General features: G+C 41.1%; 1 non-coding gene across 1 annotated transcript; it reads left to right on the forward strand.

The window, feature by feature from the left end:
* Positions 1–6577: 6577 nt before the first annotated feature.
* On the forward strand, positions 6578–6680 carry LOC119865531. The gene has a single exon (XR_005369130.1). It is a non-coding gene; the product is annotated as a U6 spliceosomal RNA (small nuclear RNA).
* The last annotated feature ends 20612 nt before the right edge of the window (positions 6681–27292 follow it).

The following is a 27292-nucleotide window of genomic DNA, read 5'->3' on the forward strand; positions in this document are numbered from 1 at the left end:
TTTTGCTCTGACTACTTAACAGTGTGCAGCACGAGGAAATAGGAAGGGCTGTCAGCCCTGGAGGGTCACTCACCAGTTGAGCATGGGATCCAATCGTGTCTTCCACCACACCTCATATAGGTCCTTTGGAGGCATATTCTAAGCAATTTCTTACAGAGACCAAGCAAAATTTAGTATGAGTAGCCTTCACTGGTAATCAGCTCAATTCTTCACCCTTGGCTTGACTTTTCTTGCAATTGTTTCATTATTTTCAGATCACCCACTTTTATTCCATGAAATTACTTTCTAAAATAAACTAGCTGTATGCATGTGTTTGCATACACTCTGTATCTGAGAAGCTAAGACACAGGCTATTTCTTGTGTAATTAGTGGATGTATTAGTCAGGGTTCTCCAGAAAAACAGAATCAATACAAGATAGATAGATGATAGATAGATAGATAGATGATAGATAGATAGATAGATAGATAGATAGATAGATAGATAGATAAGATAGATAGAAAGAATAGAGATTGATAGAGTGATAGATACATACAGAGATGTAGATTATCTGTAGGTAGATTCAGAGATACAGAGATAAATATAGAGATAGATAAACACAGATTAGATAGATAAAGATAAATATGTATATATATATGAGTATTCATCTATATCTCTATGTCTATAGATATTTTACTATTCTAGATTTAATTTCTAATTTACATGCAGGACTACCCATCCACTGCTGGAATTTAGAGCTCTGGCTCAAGCAACAGCCAGATCTCTGGGATTTGCTGTACCTGCTCTATTTTCTAGGAGTGCCAGAGAAATTCCATAGCCATGAAAGGCTCCTCGCTATTTTGTTTCATGACATATTTAAATAAGAAAATCCTTCTCAAAGTGTTACCTCTCTCCTTCTCTCTCTCTCTCTCTCTCTTTCTCTCTCTCTCTCTTTATCGATCTATCAAGAGACACATAAGAAGGCTCATGTGTTTATGGAAGCTGAGAAGTCCCAATATCTGCAGTCCACAAGTAGAGACCCAAGAGAGCCCAATGGGCAAGAGAGCCCGTTCATGCTATAGTTCCAGCGTGAATCTAAAGGCCTAAGAAGCAAGAAAGCCGGTGGTGTAACCTCAAGTCTGAATCTGAGTCCAAAGGAGGAGAAGATTGATGCCCCTCACTCAAAGAAGGAGTTCCCTCAGCCTTCTTATTCAGCCTTTTTGTCTCCAACTGATTGGGTGATGCCCACCACAGTAGATAGGACCTCCTGCTTTACTCACTCTCTTGATTCAAATGTTAATCTCATGTCAAAACATCATCATAGACACTCTCATAATAAAGTCTGAACAAAGTCTGATCAAAGTCTGGAGACTTTGTGCCCTAGTCAAGTTGACACCTAAAATCAGCCATCACAGTGGCTAAAATACTGTGCTAAATGTAAAATCAAAATGAATCAAGAACATACTATGTTCCAGAAAGTTTATGTACATTATATTATGAATCTTCCAAGCAATACCAGTAGACAGTTGTTTTTATTTTATTTTATAAAGACTGATAGATTAAATAAAATATACAAAGTCACACGGCTAGTAAATGAGAATGATGGACTCAAACCTAGATCAATATAACCCACATAAAACACTGCCTTTCCAACGAGATCACAAGATATGCCCCAGGCATTAAAATTCTTTGATTTATCTGTTCCTTCAGAACCTAATCATCTTAGGATGTTACCCAAATCCATTAGGATTCAGACACTAATAATTCATCCTTATTTCTTTCCATTGTTCCTCACAGATTCAGGTGCCACAGAATACTCAAGTACACGTTAACACACACACACGTTTGAAGACACTTTACGCTAGGGAAAATCCTTGAAGTTCCCCTAAGTATGCTGTTTTTGGGGTCACATTCAAAAGCACTTTATAAATGCTTCCCCAGTGAGAAAGCTGCTGCTAAGTCCCTCCTCCTTCACGTGCTGTTTTCCCACCACTACCTGACAAAAACTATGGATATTTAATGTGTAATGTGTATGCATAAATTTATGTCCCCCTCTCTTTCTATTTCTTAACCTCCATCTATATCCTCACCCATACCCATACCCATACCAACAATCTAGTTAACCTGAATATAGGAAAAACGACTTGTACTTTCAGGTGCTTCTGTATGAAGTGACATGGGATTTTGTTTTGTTTTGTATTGTTAGAAGATTCCTTCAGTTTGGGAAGCCTTGAGGGCTGAGAAGTCATATACTGGGTATAGAAAGGGGAACAGGAGTTAGATCTTAAATGATTAGAGAAGAATGTTCCAGGGAAAATGATTAACAAATTTCACTCTATAAGGGCCATAGTGGTAGTACAGAACAGCTGAATCTTAGTGAATAAACAGGAACTGTGGGAAGAAAATATGGAAAGACACATTGGTCCAGACTGAGAAGAAGGCCACTTCAATTATTTATGCCCTATTCTTGATATGGGTCTGCAGGTGACTTTCGATTGGAGTGAGAGCATAAAAAACTCAAATCCATACTTTATAAGTCTCTGTAACCAGACAGGGTGATTTTACATCAAACAATCTTTTTTTACTACTAATTTCTCATTCATCTGTCCATTTGGCAAGTCTTGGGCCCTCTTTTATATGTAAAGCAAAGTCAAACACCTCTCAGATATTTGCCACACAATGGAAGACGGAAGTGTGACCAGAGCATCAGGCCCCACCCATCACTGGAAAGACACCATGGTCTCTGCTGAGTGCAGTTGAAAAATTGCACTTTGGAGTCCACCAGACTGAAGGGTGAATCCTGGCAGGACTTCATTTCCTGAAGTTGTTTCCTTCTGTTGAATAAAGGTCATAGCAGGTATGTCATAAGCTCTGGGAAGGTTACCACAAGATAGGTACAAATTAGATGCTCAGAACCATTAGATACTCTTTGCCCCCTCCTTCTCTTCTAGGTCTGAGTAATAGAGAACAAAACGATGTCACCTCCAGGATATACACAGTGAAAGACTGTATCTCCATCTGACTCCAGACCCAAGAACACAACTGCCTAGCAGACACATTCATCTTGGTGCTTCTCAGCATACTCAGATTCAATATGCCCCAAACTGCCAAAGTGTACTCTGTCCTCATGTTTCCTGCTCTGTCCACAACAGCAGTATTTACTCAGACACTCCAGCAAAATGTCTGAGCTCCACTGAGATCCTTCCTCAACACCCTCCATCCTTTTTTAAAAAAATATTTTATTTATTCATGATAGACACGGAGAGGGGGGCGGTGGGCAGAGACACAGGCAGAGGAAGAAGCAGGCTCCATGCAGGGAGCTGGATGCAGGACTTGATCCTGGGTCTCCAGGATCACGCCCCAGGCCAAAGGCATGAGCTAAACCACTGAGCCACCCAGGGATCCCAACACCCTCCATCCTAAAGTGGCATTCTCACTCACACCCCTGCTGTGATGTGTGTTCTTTCCCTTGATGACCAGACCCTGGTTTCCAGGTGCCTCCCACTTCAAACACATAGAGAAAAAAAAAAAAAAACATATATAGAGTAGGGTAACACAGGGTATGTGCATCAGATGTGTGTTAAATAAACAAACCTATGGTTTCATGGCTTGGTATGGAGAGTACTGGTAGGTTAACCACAAAGGAAATAAATTATGGTTTGTTGCTAGCCTCTGAAGAGGGAGAGACAGATAAATAGAGATACATTCAGGAAGAAAAGGAGGGGGCAGGGGAAGCTAAAGAAACCATTTATTTCACTCAAGGGTGATGTTTACAACAGGAATCATAAAATAGGTAATGCTCCTCTACCTCTCCAGTGAATGATTTGAACAGAACTAACTGCAAAGAGAGTGTTTCTTCTCCCAGTTGGGCTTGTGCAGAGATTTTAATGAATTCTTTAATTTCAATAATTCAACCTTAAAGCAGATCTATTCACTTTTCCCTTAACAGCGCAATTAGTGCCCAGGAAGTGTATTCCCATGGATGTTACTAACATTTTTAATGTACCAAAACTGGAGAACAGAAGTGAGCAATTTGGAATGCACCACTATGCCACAGAACTTCTTGGGTGCATTTGTTTTTCAGGATGGATAAAGACAAATTTTTTTAATTTACAAAATGAGGGCAGCCCAGGTGGCTCAGTGGTTTAGCACTACCTTTGGCCCGGGGCCTGATCCTGGAGACCTGGGATCAAGTCCCATGTCGGGCTCCCTGCATGGAGCCTGCTTCTCCCTCTGCCTGTGTCTCTGCCTCTCTTTCTCTCTGTGTCTCTCATGAATAAATAAATAAAATCTTTAAAAAAATATAAAAAATTACAAAATGATTTTATAGAGGTGTGATTGACACACAAGAAACTGTATGTATTTAATATATATGACTTGATGGCTTTGGAGATAACTATACATCCACCAAACCATCACCACAATAAACCTATCTGTCCCCTCTAGAAGAGTTCTTCCACTTTTTTTTATTGATTATTATTATTTAATGTGAGAAAGTCACTTAACATGAGATCTACCCTCTTAGTACATTTTTAAGTATACAATAGGATGTCATTAATTATAGGCAGTGTGTTGTATGATAGATCTCAAGCACTTATTCATTTGTTTGACTGCAACTTTGTACCCTTTGACCAATATCTCCCTGTTTCTCCTTCCAGCTCCCACAGCTCCTGGCAACTATCATTCTATTCTCTACTTCTATGAATTTGGCTATGTTAAATTCCTCATATAAATGATATCATGTAGTATTTGCCTTTCTGTTTGGCTAATTTGGCTTAGCGTAATGTCTCCCGGGTTCATCCATGTTGTCACAAATGGCTGGATTTCTTTCTCTGTAAGGTTGACTAATATTCCACTGTGTGTATATACCATATTTTTTAATCGATTTGTTCTTTGATGGACATTTGTTTTTTCCATATATCTCTCCTCTTATACTTAACAAGTCCAAGACTGATGTCTTAAGACGATTCTATCTTCAAACCTGGTCTTCACTTGATCTCTTATCTTCTATCTGTGTTGGCCCATATGATCAAACTATTAAACTTGAGAGCATTTTTGACACTCCTGTTTTATACCCCATGTACAATCTTTACTTTAGTGTGCTGATTCTACCTCCCAAACACGTCTTGGATTTGCCCACTTACTTCCATCTTTCCTTCCACCTCACTCGGTCTAAGTCACGATCATGTCTTACCATTGGTACTGAAATACTCTACTCTTTTTCCTCTACCCCCCTGCTTTCACTCCGTTGCGTCAATTCTAGGCACAGCAGCCTAAATATTCTTTTGAAATATCACTCCTTTTAGATCCTCTGCCTCAATTCCTTTGAGTATACACAAACCTGTTTGCACTTGAATTCCAAATCCTTATGTCACTCATATGTCCCACATACCCCGTGCATTGCCAACTTTTCCAATCCCCTATTCTCTAGCTTTCTCACTGTGAGTCAGGAATAGGAGGTTCTTTCCCCACTGATGTCTTTACCAATTCAATGCATGCTGGTCTTCCTGATACCTGATAACTTCCTCGCTGACTCTCTGTATGGCTAGCCTTTCTTCTCTATCCTGTCTCAGCCTACATATCGTTTCCTCCAAGAATTCAGCCACAACCACCATATACAGGCAGGTATTTAGCAAGAGCAACAATCTCCCCCACTTGTTTCCTTCATACTTAATTTTCCCTTGCTGTCCCTTGTCCTCAGTACATTGCAGGCTCCATTGTAGCAGTAAGTATGTGTGTTTCGTGTACTAATATGTATGACTTACAGAGTCTCTACCATGTGGTGGGCACTCAGCATATATCTCAGGAACTGCTCACTGAATGAATGAATAAGTATCTTCCATTAGTTTTGAAAGCTGCCTGCTCTTAAAAAATTAAAGCCTTTATTCAATAAAAGTTTATTTCATGCTTATGATGTAGTTCAATGTAAGTATTCCAGGTCAAGAGATTGTCCTGGGAGACTCCTTTAGCAGAGACTCAGTATTCTTTATCTTGTGGGTCCTACAACCTCCACATTCCTAGAGTCCTATCCATGCAGCTACGTATGGGGAAAGACAGCAGAAGTCAATGCAGGAGGGCTTTATGGGGCAGACCTGGAAATGTGTCTCTACTGCCCACATTCCTCTGAACACTCTTATCACATGACCTTATCACGTGTCCTTGCCTAACTGCAAGGGATGTTGGGAAATATAGTTGGGTTCTCTGCCTCTGATATAGGGAAACGACTTGGTGACCATCTGTCCATCTTTGACAAAGAGTCTTAATCTCAGGGATATGAAGCCCTGTATTGCACTTCGAATTTTGCTACAACTGCTGAGCTACATTTAATCAATACTATGTGAATTCATGGTATAAAGTGAAATAGTATTTGATATTTCCAATAATGTATTTGAAAAAGGGGCTGTGGTACCTGGGTGGCTAATTCAGTTAAATGTCTGACTTGATATCAGCTCAGGTCTTAATCTCAAGGTGGTGAGTTCAAGTCTTGCATTGGGGTGCATACTGAGCATGGAACCTACTTAAAGAAAGAAACAAGGGAACCATGACAAATGAATAAATAGCAATTTTAAAAATTAAAAAATTAAAAAAGGAAATGAATGCTTGCTTTGGCAGCACAGATACTAAAACTGGAAAGATACACAGAATATTAACATGGTTCCTGTGTTAGGATAACACATAAATTTGTGAAGTGTTCCATATTTTTAAAAATAATAAATAATAATACAAATCAATAAATTTAGAAAGGGGGTGAAGGGTGAGTCATTCATGTGTCTAATCACCTGGATAACAGAAAAAAAAGAAGTTTCTGTTTACACTTTCCATTTCGTTCTACAAAACACACAGTAAATGAGCAGAATCCCACCATTCTTATGTTCCCAACTTTGATCTGGGTAATTTACTGACTGTCAATTATGTAAGTCTGCAAATGCAAAGTCTCTTACATACAAAGAATTCTGGTAATAACTTGAGATAATATCTCACAGTAAAAAGTCTTGACATCTAAAGGGGCAGTGGACAAGTGATTCATTTTTATTCTTTCTGTCAAGGACAATGACTCTGACTACCATGATAATAATTAAGACTCCCCCTTAAATTCAGAGCCAATAGGAGTTATTAAAGGCCACAAGACAAGGGAAGACAATGAAAGAGTGCATACATGGAGCTCGGAGTGCATCCTCAGCAGAAGAGGGGTGGGAGTGGCATATTAAGGAAACAGAGTAAAAAGTAATAGTATTAATACCATGCTGTGGAAGATATTTGTGCTGTAAGTGAATTGGAGAAAATGTACTCAGCCCTTGGAATGTCCCTCAAATTTGTGAAGGGCCAGACTGGAAGGGAGCTGAAGCCCCTGTGCACTTTGATCATAATGCATAAGTGAGGCCTAGTGGACCACCCTGTTCTTCAGGGTCTTCTAATGGTTCAGAGTATTCTGGAAGGAAGTCAACACAGTGGTGAGATCGGGGTCCTGACCTCCGTGAACATGGGAGGACAAAAGTACTAATGTCCTCAACAATGCCCATTCAGCATTACCATGAAGCAGTGTTCTGTGTTCACCTGGACTGGGTTCAGGCCAAGACTGTGGTGAGGGCGCCAGAGCCCAGGATCCAAACCCAGCCCAGGCAAGCAGGTGCAAGAACATGGTTGTAAGATGAAATATAAAACACCAGGAAAATCTGAATTCCAGGTAAACAATAATTTTCATTTTTTAGTGTTCCTAATATTTCATGGAGCATACTTATACTAAAACACAAGCAAATAAAAACACGGTATGTATGTTTATATACATGTGAGATGCATATATACATGCATATTGTGTGTATTATATTATTATGTAAATGTGTTCTTGTTCATCTGAAATGCAGATTTGGGAGTTGTCCTGTGATTGTATTTGCTGGATCTGCTAACTCTCAACTAGAAGATACAGAGGACAAAAATTGAATCATGTCCTTAGAGAGGCCTTCTTCAGGTTAGAAAAGCCAGACATGTTAGCAACACACAGTCGCACAAGGTTCTGAGCACTGAGACCTAGCAGGCATTCACTGACTTTTACCAGCCCCCGCAGGTCATGGAAGCACATCCAGGTGTTCAGGTCACAGGAACCACTCAGAGAGTATTGCCCTTGTTCAGATCCTGCTCTGAGCATGTTGCTTCACCAACAGTTACTGTCAGTGGACAAAGCCCTCCCCACCCAGAAAAGAGCCCCCAAACCCTCCCCATTGGTAGCAGCCAAGGAATAAAAGAGTTTAAAAGAAGGAATCCATTTTATTTGGTGTGGAACAGTTAGCTATTTCTTACACGGAGTAAAAGTTTCTCTTTCAAATTAAAAATATCACCTCTATAAGACTATCTTGGTAGCTCTAATGATAGAGGTTGTGACCCATTGGAGCCCCACATGCATCCGTGAAAAGTAATTCTTCACAGACATTGTGGAGTTTCACAGCTGCCTTTGGGGTATGATGTGGCCCCTTTCACAAATAGTCTATTACAGACTTTCTCTAAGAGCTGAATTATAGGGATGTCATTACTAAACTCACAAAATGTGTGGTGGCAGAAATTAACCCAAGGGCTTTAAATTGCATCCATTTCTTGATGGATCACTATTATTTCTATTTTTTGGACTTCTTATTGGAATTTTAAACTAGTCCCCCTTTTGGTCTTTCCCATAGTCTCATGTTAGCCACTCTTCTCCGAGTGTGACTTCCTCACAGTAAAGTTATCGGGGTAAGACCCATTAACAACTAATGGGCTGAAGTGATCAGACTCCTGGGTGTTTGATGAGATATACAACAGTAGAATAGAAAAGCAAAGACCGGAGAAAGAGTGAATTGGCTTTGGTGTGCAGCGATGCAGTAGGGCAAGGCCCTGCATAGTGGCTGCTGGTCCCAAGACTAACCATGGAGAGAATTTGGAGAACATGAGCCCACAGGGGACATACGGAGACTTACTAGTGTGGGGCTTTATACGCGGTCAGTGCCGTCAGACAAAATAGTACAAGGATCAACCAAGATTACAAACAACTGGAATCTGTTCAGATATGGTCTGCATATGTATCTGTATATAACATAAAATGTATGGTAGGGTCTATCTCAATTTCTATATATTGATTGGCAGACTTATTGTGGCAGCTTCTGTGAATACCCAATTGTTGTATGTTTAACAAATACCATCCTGATCTCTGATGGCATCCTATTGTAAACATCTACCACCTTCCACATGGGGCTTTCTCTCACTGCGTACCAGTGACCTGGTGGTGCCAGAGGGGCAGCTCCCAGGACAGCCCTCAGCCAGTCCTACCAGGCTTTGGATGATTTTGAGGCTTTAAACTTTTTTTTTAATTAAATATAATTTACATACAGTGGTTATATTAGTTTCAGGTATACAATAGAATAATTCAACACTTTCATACATTTCTTAGTGCTCATCATTATAAGTATAGTCTTAATCCCCTTTATCCATTTCCTCCATTTCTCGCCACAACCCACCTCCCCTCTGGTAACTGTGAGTTTGTACTCTATAGTTAAGAGTCTGATCTTTTTGTTTGTCTGTTTTTATTTGTTCATTTTCTTTGTTTCTTAAATTCCATGTATAAGTGAAATCATATGGTATTTGTCTTTGCGTTATACCCTTTAGGTACATCTATTATTGTTGCAAATGACAAGATTGCATTCTTTTTTATGGCTGAGTAATATCTGTGTGTGTGTGTGTGTGTGTGTGTGTGTGTGTGTATGAACTACATCTTCCTTATCTACTCACGTACGGATGGACTCTGGGTTTGAAGCATCTTTTATGCTGCCTCCCACAGATTCCAATAGGACTGGCTTAGCCACCCACACGGAGCCCCTGTTCATTAGCACCTGCACTGGCTTTCTCCTCTACTTCCTATCACTTCTTTCTTTTCTTAACAATGTTTCTAGAATCACCTTCCAAATAAATGACCTATCTCAAATCCTTGTTCCAGTAATTGCTTTTGAGAATTCAAACAAAGCCAAAAAACCCAGCTATTGTCTATCAGTCTCTTCTCTAGATTACCTGTAAAGTGGTCAAAACCTTAAGTGTTAAAAAAACGAAAACAAAACAAAAAAACCCTTTAGTGTTAACATGCCTTAAGGTATACTATCTTCATTTATGTCCATTTTATCCCATCACTTTAACTTTCAATTTTATAGAAGAGGCAGTTGACACTTAACCACGCTTGAGAGCCCAGATGTACAATGCCTACTACATTTGTATATATCCACTGAAATTAGGATAGCCAGGTATGACAAATAAAAATATATACCACCCAGTTTAATTTAAATTTCATGTAAACAATTATTTTCTATTGGTAGAAGTATTTCTCATTCAGTATGTATTTGAGAAATACTTATTCAAATATATTCTTCAAATATGTGTTCATCTTGAGATGAATTTGATTCACATCAAATTTTATGGGGTGTCCTGTATTTTATCTTACCGTGTGAATATTGGACTCAACAGCCTCAAAAATTCTTTCTTATCACCCAAAATAGTCTTTCTACCTCTTTAGACTTGTTCAATTTCTCACCATCAGCTCAGGTTCCCAGTCTGGAAGCTGAGGTTACCTGCCTTATTTGGTCTGGGTTCCCATGTAAGGGAATCATCCTTCCTTACCAGCTGTTCACCCAACCCAGGCCCCAAGATTTTGCATACAGAAGGTAAAGTCAGCACAACCCATTGATTATTCACCAGGGTTTTGGCTTCACCCTCAATAAGCACTCCTACCTCTTGAACTAGACTAGATCACCCTACAGCTGGTCCACTGAGTGTAAAGTCTAAAACTCCATTTTTCAAGCCTCTTTTACCTAGATCTACCCTATTTCCTGCTTGATGCTTTAAGGAATAGGGCCAACATTGTTTCTTTCCAAGCCAGAGAGTCTAGGTCCACCTGTGGCTCCTACACTCTGAGAAAATGCAAATTTATTCAGAAGAGAGAATCACCATGAAAGAGAGCCATATGAAAAAGCAATCTTAAAATATTTTTTCTTACTCTTGACAGCCATCACTGAATGTGGATTAATTGGGTATCCAAGCACTTCATTTTGATGGGAGACAGAATTTCTACTTTTCAAAAAAAGATTTATTTTTGTTTTTATTTATGAGAGAGAGAGAGAGAGAGAGAGCACACATGAGGCAGGGAGGGGCAGAGGCAGAGGAAGGAGCAGCCTCCCCACCGAGCAAGGAGCCTGATGTGAGGCTGGATCCCAGGACCCTGAGATCATGACCTGAGTTGAAGGCAGACACTTAACTGACTGAGCCACCCAGGCACCCCAGAATTGTTACTTTTTGATCATGGAAGGAAGTCATTGAAGGAGAGAAAATCAATAAGTTTTCTTTCTCAGGGACTGAAGTGAAATTTCATGAAACCTCACCTCCAAACTCACCAAAACTTTATTCTTACCTGTAAGGGCCGTGAGTAAGTTTTATCACTCTACCACACAGGGAAGCTAGCAGAGCCAGGGGGATGAATACAGGTTTGCTCAAGGAGTTGCTCAGCTCTGGGCCATTGGCCATCTGGACCATGTCCAGAGGAGAGCAACCAGCATGTTGAACAAACTAGAAACAGTGTGAGATGATGGGCCTGGGGACATGTCACTAGGAGAAGAGAGGGCACAGGGGAGACACCAGAGCTGTAGACAAATATCTGAGGGAATGCTGTGTGGGTACATATATACATACACATATATATTTTTTCTTTTTATAAGTCATTTAATCTTTGCAGTGATTTAAAAGGGTTGGCACATTAGCACTACCGTTTGAAGATGGGTAGGCCGAGCTCTAGGGAAGTCAGTTGGTTTGCATGGTCATATAGCTAGAGAGAGGATGAGGATTGGATGCAGCTGGAACCTATGCTTTCAGCTGCTGTGCACACCGCCTTTCCATGCATGAGCGTCTACCGAGTGTGGGCCGGGTTCTTACAGGGAAATGAAGGACACAAGGCTTAATGTAATTCTGACGTGAAAGACACTGAGCTGTGACAAAGCATGCCATGGCTCACCCTCTCCCCGTCATTCACGGCAGAGCTCATAGACATTTAGCTCCATCCAAAGTAGCTCTCTTACAAAATATGAAAGAATCCAGCAAAATACTCTGACCCGGTCTGTCCCTTCCATCCAATTTCAGAGAGTAGGAACACAGTTTAAAGCCTCAGGGTATTTTTCTGTTTGCTTTGGAGTCAGCTCTGTCTGCTGTGGGATCAGATCCTGGCTCTGCCACTTATTAGCCTTTTAACAGGGAGCCAATCACTTTTCTTTGATTTGGAAAGTTCCACAGGAGGAAGATGGGGAATCTGTTGGATGTTTATGGAGTTAAGAGGATTACCTGTGTTCACATCACAAAGCACTGGAAATGGCACCTGACACAAAAAACACCGTATATATGTTTTGTTTCATTATCTCATGTGAGGCTGACCTATAGGCTCCTCTTCTCTGCATCTTCTTCTCTGCACCTCACCGCTCATCAAATGCCACTTACCTCTTTCTTTAAATCAAAGGTGGAGAGCCTGTCATGGGGGGGGGGGGGGGCTGTGACTTGCCCAGCTAACAGGATTAGTTAAGGGTGATGCCCAAAGTTCCTGTAGGTTTCTTACGAAAAACTCTGGTATTCTCTTAACCATGCAGGGAAGTCTCTTGGAGCTCCTGAATATACTGTCTCAAGGATATTTAGATAAACCATAATTCATCACAGGCAGGATGGCTGGTATGTATCTTATTAAATACCAGCTCACGCATGGTCAATAGCCACATTGTTTGATGCAGTTTGCCAATTCTCAGTTTGACTCCTTCCCCACAGCCAGGTTAATATCTGTTGCAGAGTCCTGCATAGGCAACCGCAACCAAGTGGCCTCTGATGTGTGTCCATGAAAGAAGCGTTTGCTGTCTAGGTGGCAGCAACGAAAGGTACGTCCACCATGTGTCAGCTGCATGACACCGGACAAGTCACTCAACCCCTGTAAACATTAGTTTTCTCAACTATGAAAGTGAGGTGACTGCTACCACTCCCGGAGGCTTTTGGGGCTCTAACATCTGGTAACTGTTGAAAAAAAATATGGTGGATCTCATGCAAAGATTTTCAGTCATTAAACAAACAAGTTTTGGTACACACTTGCATGATCTCTACCCTTCAGAAGTACAAAAACTAGTTGAAGATTCTGACAGATAATTAAAAAATGAAAAATCTGTGTGAAATGTGCTTTGATATAGTAGCTAGGAATCTTGTTCTGTTTTTCCCTTGAAGGCTCAACTCAACTATTAACATGATCTACCATACACCTTCGTGATTGTTTCAGGAAAAAATAAGGGTTTGGGGAGCCTGGGTGACTCAGTCAATTGAAGGACCAAGTCTTGGTCATACTCTTGGAGTCATGGGATCAAACCCAGCATCAAGCTCTGCACTCATCAAGGAGTCTGCTTGACAGTTCCTCTCTCCCTCTGCCCTTCCCGTTCATGCTTTCTCTCTCCTTCTCTAAAATAAAAAAATAAATAAATAAATACTTAAACAACAACAAAAATGAAAGAAAGAAAGAAAGAAAGAAAGAAAGAAAGAAAGAAAGAAGAAAGAAAGAAAGAAAGAAAAGAAAAGAGAAGAAAAGAAAAGAGAAGAAAAAAAAGAAAAGAAAAGAAAAGAAAAGAAGAAAAGAAAAGAAAAGAAAAGAAAAGAAAAGAAAAGAAAAGAAAAGAAAAGAAAAGAAAAAGGATGTTGTGGGAATCTTTCTTCTTCCTATCCTGAATATTACAAGCAATTCTGGTAACTTCCACATGGTAATTTGTTTAAAATTCACTCTGACTCACTCTGATTTTTAAGGTAAGCAAGGGAAATAACTGGCCATCCTTATCTGATAATACCCACTATACCAAAACAAAGGACCTCTGTTGTTGCTGTTGTTTGTTTTGTTGTTGATATTTTGAACCACCATTACAAAGAGTCAGGAAGGCACAATGCTTCTCTCCCCACAGGAGGTGCCCTCTGAGCCACAGTGGGAGGCACAGACCACAGGGGGTGCAGCTGGGAGGTCAAAGGGCACACCCTTAGTTTTTGGAGAGCATGAAGAAAAGGCACAACAAAGTAGAGCAAGGAGAGAGGACGAGGCAGTGTGAATGAGAATCTGTAGCACATGATGTGGTCCCTCCTGCGTGTGGATTGTTTGTGGAAATGCTGGGGACCCTGACTGCTTCCCGAGGTTTGCACATGGAATGCTAGGGGAATAATCCTAAACTGGCAAAAACAGCATAGACCACATCAATGTTGTTAGAACCCGTGAATTTTGCAGAGTGTTGCTGTTTGAAAGTAAGTGCAGCAACCAAGTGGGATGTACCCAATGTTAAGACATTCTATTTCATGGGGATCCCTGGGTGGCTCAGAGGTTTAGCATCTGCCTTTGGCCCAGGACACGATCCTGGAGTCCCAGGATCCAGTCCCGCGTCGGGCTTCTGGCATGGAGCCTGCTTCTCCCTCTGCCTGTGTCTCTGCCTCTCTCTCTCTCTCTCTCTCTCATGAATAAATAAATAAAATCTAAAATAAATAAATAAATAAATAAAGACATTCTATTTCAGAGGTGCCTGGGTGGCTGGCTCAATGAGTTAAGTGTCTGACTCCTGATTTTGGCTCAGGTCATGATCAGGGCTGTGAGATGGAGTCCGTGTTGAGCTCCATCCTGAGAAGGGAGCCTGCTTAAGGTTTTCTCTCTCCCTCACACTCTGCCCTTCCTCTCTCTCTCTCCTTCTCTAAAATACACATGCACACACACACACATACATACACACATTCCATTTCAAATTCCTGCACAGTCTTATGCAAGCACATAAACCCCTGGGAAGCCTACATTTCCAGGGTAGTTGGTCAAAGGAAAGACTCAGGGTGGGGTATTATTTGACTGGAATGTAACTTCGACCCTTTAAGTCCTATGACTTTACATTTAGATAAGACAAGAAGGACCCAGAAAAGTCAAGCTGCTTCCTGAGAACGAGGACTACTGGTTAATTACCAGAGTCGTGGCAAGACCCAGAGAGTCCCCCAGTCCAGAGCGCCCACCGAGCTAAAGATCATTCACCATGGAAGTGTTTTCTTAATCTTTAGCATGCATAGTTCACCTGGGGAACCATAAGCAGTATGTGACTTCCTTGGTTATAATGTACAAGGGACTTTGCCAGGTCAGAGTGATTACAGAGAACGAGGAGCCTCAGAACGGAGAGTTATGAGACCCAGATGCCTGAAAGCCAGAGCATTTCAAGCTCTAACACCTTGCAGCTGCATCCAGAGGGGGTGGTAGTTACACATCATTTTTTCTCCCCTTTTTGACATCTGTCTCATCTCTCAGGGAAATGCTCCGCAGAGCTCACCAGCTGGTTTTTCAGATGGGATGTGCCACGACTCAGGTGGTACAGTTCAGCAGAAAAAATAAATAAATAAATGAAGCGATAAACAAGACACAACCTGTCCATCTTTTCACCAAGAACCCAGCACGAAGGGCTGCCACCTATAGGAGTCCCACCAAAAACTGAATTCCATGCCACACATTCTCCCGCCACATGATGACGTGAAATAGTTAAATAAACTGATGAGAACATCTCATTTATATCCATTACTGGTATTATAGCTGGTTTTCTTAATATGTTAGGGAAATTGCCCATACTACACCTGTCACAGGTGAAAAATCTGCATAGATATGCATAATTCATGAATCCCCAGTCCCAAAGAGAGAATCGCAACGACTTGTTATTGCTCAAATGCCAGTTTTTACAGCAGCATCTCAGATATAATTGAAGACTCTGGAAAAGGCAACTGTCGGAACAGGCTTCTCCATTTGCTCCATATCCAAGACTGCTTGCCATTGGCCAAGGTAACGGATGCTTCTCGATTTCATCCCCCTCCTCGCTCCCCTCCCCCTGCCAGCATTTCAGCAGAGCAGGTGCATCCCTGATTTAAGTAGATGGGATGTGAGGCAACTTGGATTTATGGTAAAAGTTGATGGGGATAGAAGCTGGACAGGAATTCATTGGTAGGAGATGAGTAATTTGTACATTTATGTATTTTCCATCGCACCTCACTGCTTCCCTAGAGGAGAGACAAGAGAAGTCACATTATAAGCTTTGACCTTTTGCTTACAATGTTCTGGCTGTCTGAAATGTTCTCTGTACCTCCCTGCACATCTCTGAATATGGCCTTTTTTATTATTTTACTTGCATTAGCTAAAAAAAAAGTGACACGCAAGAAAATATTCTCGTTATAAAAAAATGGGAACGCTATGGAAATATATACATTCCCCTCCTTAAGAGTTGAACTGTCTTAGGTGTGTGTACTTAGTGTATACATTGTTAAGCTGTGAGGTGTAAATACTTCTGGGCTGTTTCCCATGCATTTCTAAAGTATGTACATTACAGGCACAAATAGCATTTGCCGTATTAGTTAAATTGTGTAAATTATTCTTTTCATTGTTCTATTCCCCCTTTTTATTTAACAAGAGTTTTGGATTTACAGAAAATGTTTTAAAGATAACAGAGAGTCCCCAATGTCCCCTGTCTTTAACATCTTACAGGGTACATTTATCAAGCTAATGAGCCAGTATCAGTGCACCGTTATTAACTAACATCCATATTTTACTAAGATTTCCTTATTTTTCCCTAATGTCATTTTCCTGTTTCCAGTCTGAAGACGGCTTGGGTTCTAATATTAAAATCTTTAGGTTATTAGCTGCTCGTGACACTGAGACTCAGTTTTCTCATCAGTAAAATACTGAAACTACGGCATCACCCCATATGGTTGTTGTGAGGATTAAAACAAATGTGTGTGACGATGCGTGTGTTACTTCTAACAGTTCTTGAAATTAATTAAAGGCTAATTGTTAATATATTATTTAGCCAACATATTTTCCTCGGTAAGTTTTGTATCCTTGAAAGGCGAGTCGCTATTGTTTCTCACACTGAATACAACATAATAGCACCAGCTTGTACCTACCAGGCTGAAGACAACAATTTGCCAAGTTGACTTTGTGAAAGTAAAACACTCTTAGAATTACATAAACTCTCCAGGTTGTTGGTGAAATGTTGGGCAAATTTGTATGTCTTCTACCTTTTGAATAAGTAGGGAAAAATGTTGTTAAAGATACCATTTTTTTTGCTTGGCCCTGTTTTTGTTTCTAAAGAACAAAAGAAATGTGTGGCTTCTCTGTGATAGGAAGATGAAATGAAAAGGAAAAAAAAGACCTTTTTTTTTTTTACAACAAGCTGATAATTTATGGAGGAAAACGCATCTAGTAGACAGGCATCAGAGAAGATGTATACAAGGGATAGAGTGAAAGCTTGGGGGCGAAGCTGGGTCATGCTGGAGGAGCCAGGGCAGCGGGTAGGCTGTGGGTGGGGAGCTTGAAGCTTTCCATGAGCCGCCAGGATGTACAGGCTCTGTATGCAGATGGGCCCCCAGCCGTTGCAGCTCACTGGGTGAATAGAGCCACGGGTGTTTATTCCAGTAAAGAGAGGACAGAAAGGGCAAGAAGTACAGTGTGGTGAGAAAGGAACAGGTTTGGACTCGGATGTACTTTATTCAAATTCTTTTCCTACACCTACAAGTTGTGACATTTCAGGACAGTTATCCAATCTTTCTAAGCATGAGCTCCTTTTCACCTATTAAATGGAAAAACTAGGCCTACTGAACTGAAGGATTGGATGCAATAAATGAACTGATATTCAGATTGCTTGGCACATAGCAGATGCTCAATTCATTTTTGAATTACCTTTCTTTCCAGTTACTTTTTTTTTTTTTTAAGATTTTCTTTTTTTATTTGAGAGACAGATAGGGAGACAGTGAGAGTGAGCGGGAGGTGGAGGGGCAGAGGGAGGAGGAGAAGCAGAGTCCCACTGAACAGGGAGCCGGACACCAGGCTTGATCCCAGGATGCTGGGATCATGATTTGAGCCCTGGGGATCACGACTTGAGCCAAAGGCAGATGCCTAACCAACCGAGTCACCCAGGCGCCCCATCCTGCTGGTTTCACTAATTTGTTGATAGTTTCCTATTGACATTTATACCTCTGACTCATGTTAATATTTAACTCATTATTCCTCTACTTCCTATCTGAGATCTTAGCTGTTTGTGACTATATTCATTTTTGCAATCAGGGCACTGCAGCTGCAAGGGGTCCGCTGTGCAATAAAGAATTGATGTTTGGAAAATTAACTTCCAAATCCAATAACTTTTTTCATAATTCAATGGCTGTTAGGTATGGATAAAATCCTTGCTAACATTTTATTTCCATATTGCAGCACAGGTCGGGGAGCGTTAATTTTACTTCGAGTATACACATGAAGAGCCCGAGACGGACAAAGCTGACCCCTGGCCCAGAGCACGCCACTAGCAAGAAACAGAATGCAATTCCCAACTCAGGCTGGTCGCAGTGTGTGCTTTGCTCTTGCAGATTTGAGGGTACTTTCAAAACAGGCCATTGCCCAGAGAATTACCAGCCCAGATCGCACTACTCCATTTGACTAATTTAGCACTCGTTGCTTCTGAAGGTTGGGAAGAAGTGGTTGTCCGGAGATTTGCAGGAAGACAAGCCATCACCATGAAGGAGTTAACCTCAAGAGATGGCTCGGAGCACACTCACCATCAACCCCCAGGAGCCAGCGCCTCTGAAGGGCAAAGAAAGCCTGGTTTGATATTGTCAGAAAACTCATAAATGTTTCATAAGGGCTACTCACAAGAAGACGGAGATAAAACCTCACCAAATGACCTCTTTTGATTTTCTCATAATGGGAAGATTATAAATCCAGATGAAACATCAGGCCCGAATGAAGACCTGCCTTTTGAAAACGTGAAAATGCCTCGTCAGAATCCATTTTGTCCTATCTGATCCCGCACGTTCCCCGCTCCTCTGCACTTGAAGAGGAAGGAGGTTATCAGATTGTCACCGGCAAGGGCAGCTTGGCGTCCCCCAGGGAGGGAGGCCCACCCCAGCCCATGCCGACAGGCTGCCTGGCAGCACGGAGCCTGTCCTCGCTGAGAAGGACCCACCGAGGCTGGACCAGGCCCCTCTGCAGGCCCAGGCGGTCACCCTTTCAGGCTGCCACACGTCCCTCCGTGGCTACCAGGGCTTGGCCACAGCATGGCCAGGGGTCACCTTCGCTCAGGCACGTGGCCTGAGTGTCCCGCATATGAAGTACATGCCTGTGCACTGACACGCTTCAGGGGCCGCGTGGCACTGTGCCACACACTGCCTACGGACTCGTATTTCCCTGTTACTTCACCGATAATGATTTTCACTGTGGAAAGACAGAGAACACCAACAAGCAAAAAAGAGAACAAAACTCTCATTTACTCAAGGGGCAAACACAGCCTCCTGTAGGTAGAGTGAGAATCCTCCTGAATAACAGCTTTCAGGGAAGCTTAGATTCTCTCCAAAATTCTTTTTTCTCCCATGATTTCCCCTCTCTTGATGACATCATAGCCTCTGACTTAATCTAAATCAACATGTAGAGAAATACACACACACACTCACACATATGATTTCGGTGTGAATGGTTCCGTATAGAAAATATACTTAAATCATGTATCCTGTATGGTTTTGTATATATTTTATTCTATAATGTGTTGATATATACATATGCATATGTGGCATGCAGCTTACAAAGGGTATATATATATATGTATAAAATTACATAATATTTATGTGTATATATATTACATATGTGGGTAATTATATTAAAAGACATACACACACAGTTTGTATTTGATATGATGTCCATTTTGCTTACCCCCCTGCTATACTCAAAATACTTGAACCCCCAATTCTAGTTTGCTTGAGACCTAAGCAGCCAATGAGCTTTGATGACCTAGCATACCTCTTCTCATTTGTTGGGCCTGAGGTACACTATGAGCCTAGGAGTGTTCTGGGAGCACCTGTACCTAGGAGTACAGCAGTTGCAACAGCCTCCCGGCCCCCTTCATCTGATAAATCCCACTCTACCCTTAGAGAGCAATCCTGCCTTCTTCCTCCTCCATGAAGATTCTCTGAATTTCCTAGACTACAGTGAGTATCCCATTTCTTTGGATTCTTAGGACCACATACATTGTATGTATTTTTTTTTAAAGATTTTATTTATTTGTTCATGAGAGATGCAGAAAGAGAGGCAGAGACACAGGCAGAGGGAGAAGCAGGCTCCCTGCGGGGAGCGCGATGCAGGACTCAATCCTAGGACCCCAGGGGTCATAATCTGAGCCAAAGGCAGACACTCAACCACTGAGCCACCCAGGTGCTACTGTAGGTAATCCTATATTTCCTTCTGATAATGCTTGCATAAGAGACTTTCCATTTAGTGCCTCTTCTCTTTCAGAGTTATTGATCCTTGCTCTCGGGGTAAGGCTGTTTCTGTTCAATCAATTAACTTCCCTCTAACTCAGTTTCCTCATCTTCAAATGGCAGTTATAATGTGCTAGCCCTTTTGGATCATCATGAAGATTACAGGAGTTATAAATTAAATATATATGTTAAATATATATAAATTAAAAATATATGTTAAATATATATAAATTAAATATATGTTAAATTAAATTAAATATAAATTAAATTAAATATATATTAGATTAAATATATATTAGATTAAATATATATATAATGTGTGTGTGTATATATATAATGATGAATGGAGGGAAAAAGAACTCCAGAACTTAGTATTGGCCTATCAAATATTTGTTGAATTATATTAAAATGTGAATACACCTCTGAGCCTATGAGCCACTTATTATCATCATCATCATCATCATCAGTAGTTCTAATAGGAATTTGTCATTCTTAGCTCTATGGCTTATTCCCAACAGTGGGTCTAAAAAAAACAAAAAAACAAAAAGATTTTCTTCCTTTTGTTTTTTGTTTTTTTTTTTTACTTTCTTCCTTTTGATTATGTCTTATTTTTACCTTATTTTTACCTAAGTTCCCTGTATCCAAAGTTCTCCATAAAGTACTCTAAGCTCCCTCAGTGAATCCATGTATCAGTTTCCTGTACACATGGTTACCTGGACCCATTTATTCCTTTCTGGTCTAAGGTGTTTTTACAACTTCCACTTAACACTTTGCTTAAGGACATTTGAACCTCACTGAATGTCTGTTAGGGTGTTTTGTTGTGGTTGTTTAGCAAACTTTCTTTGCATATTTTACATAAATTGACTCCTGCCGCTCTGAAACATTTACCATAAAGGCAAAAAATATTTGAAAATTGACTAACACAGAATGGAGGAAATGCCAAATAATCAATTTTACACTTTTTTTAAAGATCATCATTTTACTTAATAAATTTGGGGGCAAATTACATTAGTCATTACTGAAATCATATCAAATTAACCAAGTCTTGCCCCTTAAGAGCTAATTTGCAGGTAAGTACAGCTATTCAAATTGGCTCCATTGCCCCTGGGGTAGGCATGTGGCTGGATGCTTAAGTGCCTTCCCACAAACGAATAATGGCTGGGATCACTGGCTTCTCATGCAGCATCTTCATTTGCTGGGATAACCTCAGAAGCCCTTTTGCCTCATTAAGAACACAACCTTATTTATTTTATTGTATTTTTTTACTTGTTCCTATACTTCCAAAGCTGGTATTGATTAGAGGAGGTGAAATCTTTTCCAGAAGGTGAAACTGAATCAGCAAGGTGTTCTTTCTTCAACCTTCCTAGTTTCTTACTTCCCCTGTAGAGGGAAGATAAGGCTGATTTTCCTCACATCTTTGCATGGTTCTCTCCTTCACAACGTGCAGGTTCTGCCTCAGTGTCCCTCCACACAAGTAACCTTCCATGACCACCTGACTTCACTCTGCTTTAATATCTTCATGCACTTATCTCAGGATTCCTTACCAGAATCTATGAACTCCGGTGGTGACTAATCCAATTTCCTCACTGCCCAGCTTCTCCTCGGTATAGACTGTCGGGCACATGACAGCCACTGAGAAACATATTTGTGGAAGGAAGGAGGGAGGGAAAGAAGAAAGGAAAAAGGAAGGAACAGTTAAGTGGTAACATTTTGACTACAATGGCCTTGACTAGGAAGGCATCTACAGCTGAAAATGTGCTTCAGGGGGAATATCTCCAAAGGCTGATTCTTACCTAAGCTCCTAGAGCAATGGCTAATGGAGCCATTTAAATTCTTGTTATAGTTCCAATTGCCAGAAAAGAAACCTGGACTTTAAAGAAGACTTAATTCCCCAGAATACAATGTAGATACTTGGCTGGAATGGCTCTGTGCACCTTTGCTCTACAGGTGTAATTGACCTGGGAACCCAGCAGACAAAACTCCCTGACAGTCGGAGTCCAGCCACAAATAATGTTGACTCCGTGAGAAGAACGAGTGGGATCTGGGGGAAAGGAAGGCAAAACCATTTGCTCAGGGCTCAGTTTTCCTTAGCCCTTAAAAGAAAGGCTTCAGGGGTGCCTGGTTGGCTTAGTTGATTAAGTGTCTGCAGTTGGCTCAGGTCATGATCTCTGGATCCTGGGATTGAGCCCAGCATTCGGCTCCTTGCCCAGAGGGGAGTTTGCTTCTTCCTCTCCCTCGGCTCCTGGCTTGTTCGTTCTCTCTCTCTCTCTCTCTCATATAAAAAAATAAAATCTTAAAAAAAGAAGAAAAGCTTCAGAGGTCATCATAGATCCTGCATGAGGGAGTTCATCAATATAGGAATATAAAAAATAATTCAGGGCTGAATCACCAGGATGTTGTGTGATGATGCAGGTACACTGTAGGTGAAAGAAAGACAAGTTAAAAAGAGATTTTGAAAATGCTAACATGTGCTCTAAAACCATACCTTAATTAATTGTATTCAAATCTCTATAGAGCCACCTACTGATGATCTACCTCAGGTGCTCTCGCAGAAGCAGCTTTCCTCTGAAGGCACTCTCTCACTCAAAAGTCACTCTTCCTCCTGCTGGCGAATAGATTCAACTCCTCAAGGATCCCGCTGCATCAAATATTTGGTTGCATAAGAACCGTTTCTAGACATAATCCTGCTTGACAGCAACCCCTTCCGTGGAAAGCAGACAAGCTCTGGGAATCCACTGGGGGTGCTTCTCTGCGCTCCGTGGGTTTTAGTCATCTGAGATAAGTCACCAGCTGCAGGCATTCTTCCCTCCTGCTTGCATGCGAAGCACCTGCACTTCCATTGGTCTCTACCAAGAACAGCAGCGACACTGAGGCCATTGCCTTCTCTTAGCAGTACAGGGTGGGTCAGTGCTTACTTCTGAAGCCCCTGGTGTCTGCAGGGCCGATTCCAGTTGTTGCAAATGGGTCGTACAGTCAGGAGAGGCCAGGCCTTATACAATAACACACGGCCCCAAACCCTCATGGTCTAGGGTGACAAAGTGGATTTCTTAGGCTCAAAATGTCTGTTGCGGGTAAAATCAGAATTCCTGCAGGAAGTGGCTCTGTGAGAAGGGAGGCTTCAAATCTGGATCTCTTCTATCCGCTCCATCCTTGTCTGATTGGCAGCAGTAAGAGAAGGAGCAGGGAGCTGCCTCAGTACCTCAATACTGCGAACCCCACACAATAAAATACACCCACCTGCTTCTCCCCAGATGCTTGTCTGTCCCATGTTACTTATCTCAGGAGATGGGACCTCTGTTTGGCAGTTTTCTTGTGCCTAAAACTCAGAGGTTATCCTTTCTTTGTTCTATCCATTCCCTGAGCCTTCCTATCACATCAGTAAGCAAGTCCTGTCAATTCTGAAATGTTTTATATGTTTCCAAGGAACTTGTTTTGATAATATCTCACCTGACCCACTGCATATCCATCTCCTACCTCCATCTCCCCCTTCACCTCAACTTCTTCTACTCCAGCACCCACACATGTCTCACCCTGGTGGAGGGCTCTAAACCTCTACCAAAGGGTTCCATTACTCTTAGAGCAAATCTGAATATCTAACATCTGCTGGAAATCCTAGACTTGTCCTTTCCACACTTGCATGTGTTCATACTCCTTCCTCCCCACACTCCCCTCACTGTGCTTATACACAGAGTGGTTCCTCTGTTTTCAATTCCTCTATTGGATCCTGTCTTTGGAGTCCTTCACATCTCATGGGCTTCAAACATGATCCCTTAGGGGATCCCAGAGCCAGATTACCAAGAGTCACAGAGTCAGAGGTCTCACAGAAAGGTTTGATAGCAAGTCTTTCAGGTCCCAAAATGCATCTTCTTCCCACTGCAAGCTGTTAAGTTGTGAGTATCTAGTTAATACTTGTTGGGTTGAACTGCAGAGAGAAGAGTAAATATAAAGAAACCTTAGAGTGAGTTGAGGAAATCTGAGAAGATGTGGCTGGCAGCTTGCAAGTATTTCTTCGGGTATTTCAGTGTCAATGAGAAATACTTAATGATATTCCTTTCCTAAAGACCACTGAAGGTTTATGATAGAAAGATAGGGAGTTTTAACAAATGTTATTAGAGCTCCTTTGAGACACTCAAAGAACCTTTAAAAATGTGATTCCTGCTTTCATCTTTATGACCAGAAATGTTAAGTACTTAATTAGCATTTTATCAAATCACTGACTCCTGGAAAAAGGAGTGGAGATCAAGTATGAAACTTTCTAAAAACAGAACACTGGATCCAGCCTACTCACTCCTGCATCTTCTGGGAAATAACCAACAGAACACAGAGAGCTCATTGTTGATATTTTCGCACTTGCCACCTTTCACATACAACAACTGTTCTGCTGCTGTCAGATATTCGAAAAGTCACGCTGGCCTTGAAATTCAGTCTATTCCCATGGTCTCCAGGGAAAATAATTTAATTGATTAAATATTCGCAGTAAGGGAATCATAGGAGAAAATGAAAGCTGTATCTCGATGCCACGCTCACTTACACAATCTGCAAGAAGATCCAGGTAGTAGCCACCAATCTTTGGCTCGTTGGTTTATGACAGTCTCTGTTTAGGGCTCCGGGTGGGCTGCTATATTTACTCCTCCGTGTATGAAACATCACAGCTGGATGAGGTAGTTCTGTGCATCTCCAGTTTGCAAATAAGGAACCTAAGACCTGGCAAAGGCTTTGTTAACATTTGCTAGTGCTTAGTAAGTACTTCCTGTGTCATAGATTCTGCTGTAAGTGCACTAATTTATTTATTTTTTCAAAGATTTTATTCAATTTATTTATTTATTTGAGAGAGAGATAGAGAGTGACAGACAGACAGCATGAGTGGAGCAGGGGAGGGACAGAGGGAGAGGGAGAAGCAGATTCCCCACTGAGCCTGGAGTCAGACATGGGACTCGATCCCAGGACCCTGAGATCAGGACCTGAGCCGAAGGCAGATGCTTAACTAACTGAACCACCCAGGTGCCCCCTAAGTGCACTAATTTCATTGTTTAATCCTCCTATGCTCTTGAACTTAGATGCTCTCTAAGGAAGTTGTACTCTGGCTGTTGACTAAGAAATCTGATCTCCTACCATCCAGTAATGTTGCTATCTTAAGACTATTGTGTTTCCAGCACTATAGACATGGAAGAGAGAACCTAAGATTAGTAAGGATGTTGCAGACACCTGGACTGCAAGAGGAGGACATTATTTCCACCTCCATTCCACTGGACGCAAATCAGCATCATGAGCCGAGCCTGCCAGAGAGAAATATTCTCTGAAGATGACAAACTAAGTAAAAAGCTCCTAATGTTACTATTGTTAGAACATCAGATGTGTCTTTTTCTTCGCTGATCCAGGACACAGGTTCTGATGGAGATTGTATTCTCTTAATAATGAGGGAGCACACAATTATACAAAGGAAGGGGGTAAAAATATGGGCTTTTGGAGTCATGCAAACCAGGGGTTCTAAGTCATTCTCTGTCATTCATGAATTCTGTGACTGCTTCCATGTTCTATAATTGTATCATACCTATTTCTTTAGCTATAAAATGGTACATTGTTTTTGTCAATTATTTGTTCTTAAAACTGAGATTACTAGGTATTTAGGCAAAAGGAAAAAATATGAATGAAAATAGATATCCCCTGGTCTCATGAAAGTTATATAGTAGCAGAGAAGGCAGACGGTAATAAGATAATCAATAATCATAAAAGTAAATGGAAAGTTGTATTAGTTGTGAATGTTAATAAGCATGTGTGCATGATGTCACTGGAATGTATAATGGGATATTTTTCAGAAGAAATGAGGGAAGGATTTTCTGACATGACCATGACCCCTGTGAGCTCTGAAGGAACAGGCAATGGGAAGTGGGGGAGCGGTCTGAAAACTAATGTGAGGGCTCTTTTCAAAGGCATTAAGTGAGATCAGGGATATATTGGACTGCTGGAGGTGAGCTTCTGTTTTCCTTACACAAAGAGATGCAATGAAGACAGTAAAAGTTATGAGTGGCTTTTCTAACCCTGTGTACAAAGAAAAGATGCTACTGCACAACCCACCTGCCCGACACACACAAAAACTGAAACAAACAAAAATGAAAACAAAATCCTATCTCCCCTGAAAGGCAGTAAGTGACTCCCATGTTAGCGATGATGGTCACTTAGTATGTCTCTGCTGCTCTTTGTAATTCAGCGTAGGACATCTTGCACGGGGCTGCAGACTCAAGCCTAAGAAATCTGTGACTTATGAGTTTTTACCTATGCGTTCTGTTGAACCTTAGAGATGGATCAAATCTCAACTGTTCTTTGCATCAAAATAATGACATGGCAGCCAATATACAGTCAGTGCTCAATACTTGTTAGTTGTCGCGCTTGACCTCCACAGCCCTAGAAACTGAGACACGTATAGTACTGCATCTCTGTGCAGCCTATGCTTTATCAAGTGGATGCAGATGTCAACTAGCACATCCCTGAGACGTTAGAGATCATGGGCCCCTTTATGACACATCTGAATATTTCAGGGCAGCATGTCTCCTTAGGCGGTAGGACATGGTCATGGATTCCTAATCACCACCTACAACCTACTAGACCTTGGCTTGGAGAATCATTGTGCCTCAAACTTGAAGAACCTAAGTCCTATCTACAGTGTCCTATGTCGTTACTAAGAATCATTCTAATTCAGAAGAAGAAAAAAACACATTAAGTTAGACAGAAATGAGGCACATCAGATACTTAGGTTTATTTTCTTATTTTTTTTCAAATTCTAAGTGAGAATTATTAATTAAGAGTGAGTTGGCCTTTTCACAAGAGTTGAATAAAGTGTGTATTCCATCAGATAATTGACAACACAGGTTTCTGGGTGAGTAGAAACCTGTATTCTGGCCTCATCCTTGCTACTTCTCAGGAAAGAACATTAGATTCAGAGAGCGATATGTATAAATAGTGACTTTGCCACTTAATGTGACTATTAAAGTGTTTAAATAGGATGGTATGTGC

The sequence above is a fragment of the Canis lupus genome, chromosome 13 (genome assembly GCF_011100685.1).
Source record: "Canis lupus familiaris isolate Mischka breed German Shepherd chromosome 13, alternate assembly UU_Cfam_GSD_1.0, whole genome shotgun sequence".
Classification (NCBI taxonomy): Eukaryota; Metazoa; Chordata; class Mammalia; order Carnivora; family Canidae; genus Canis; species Canis lupus.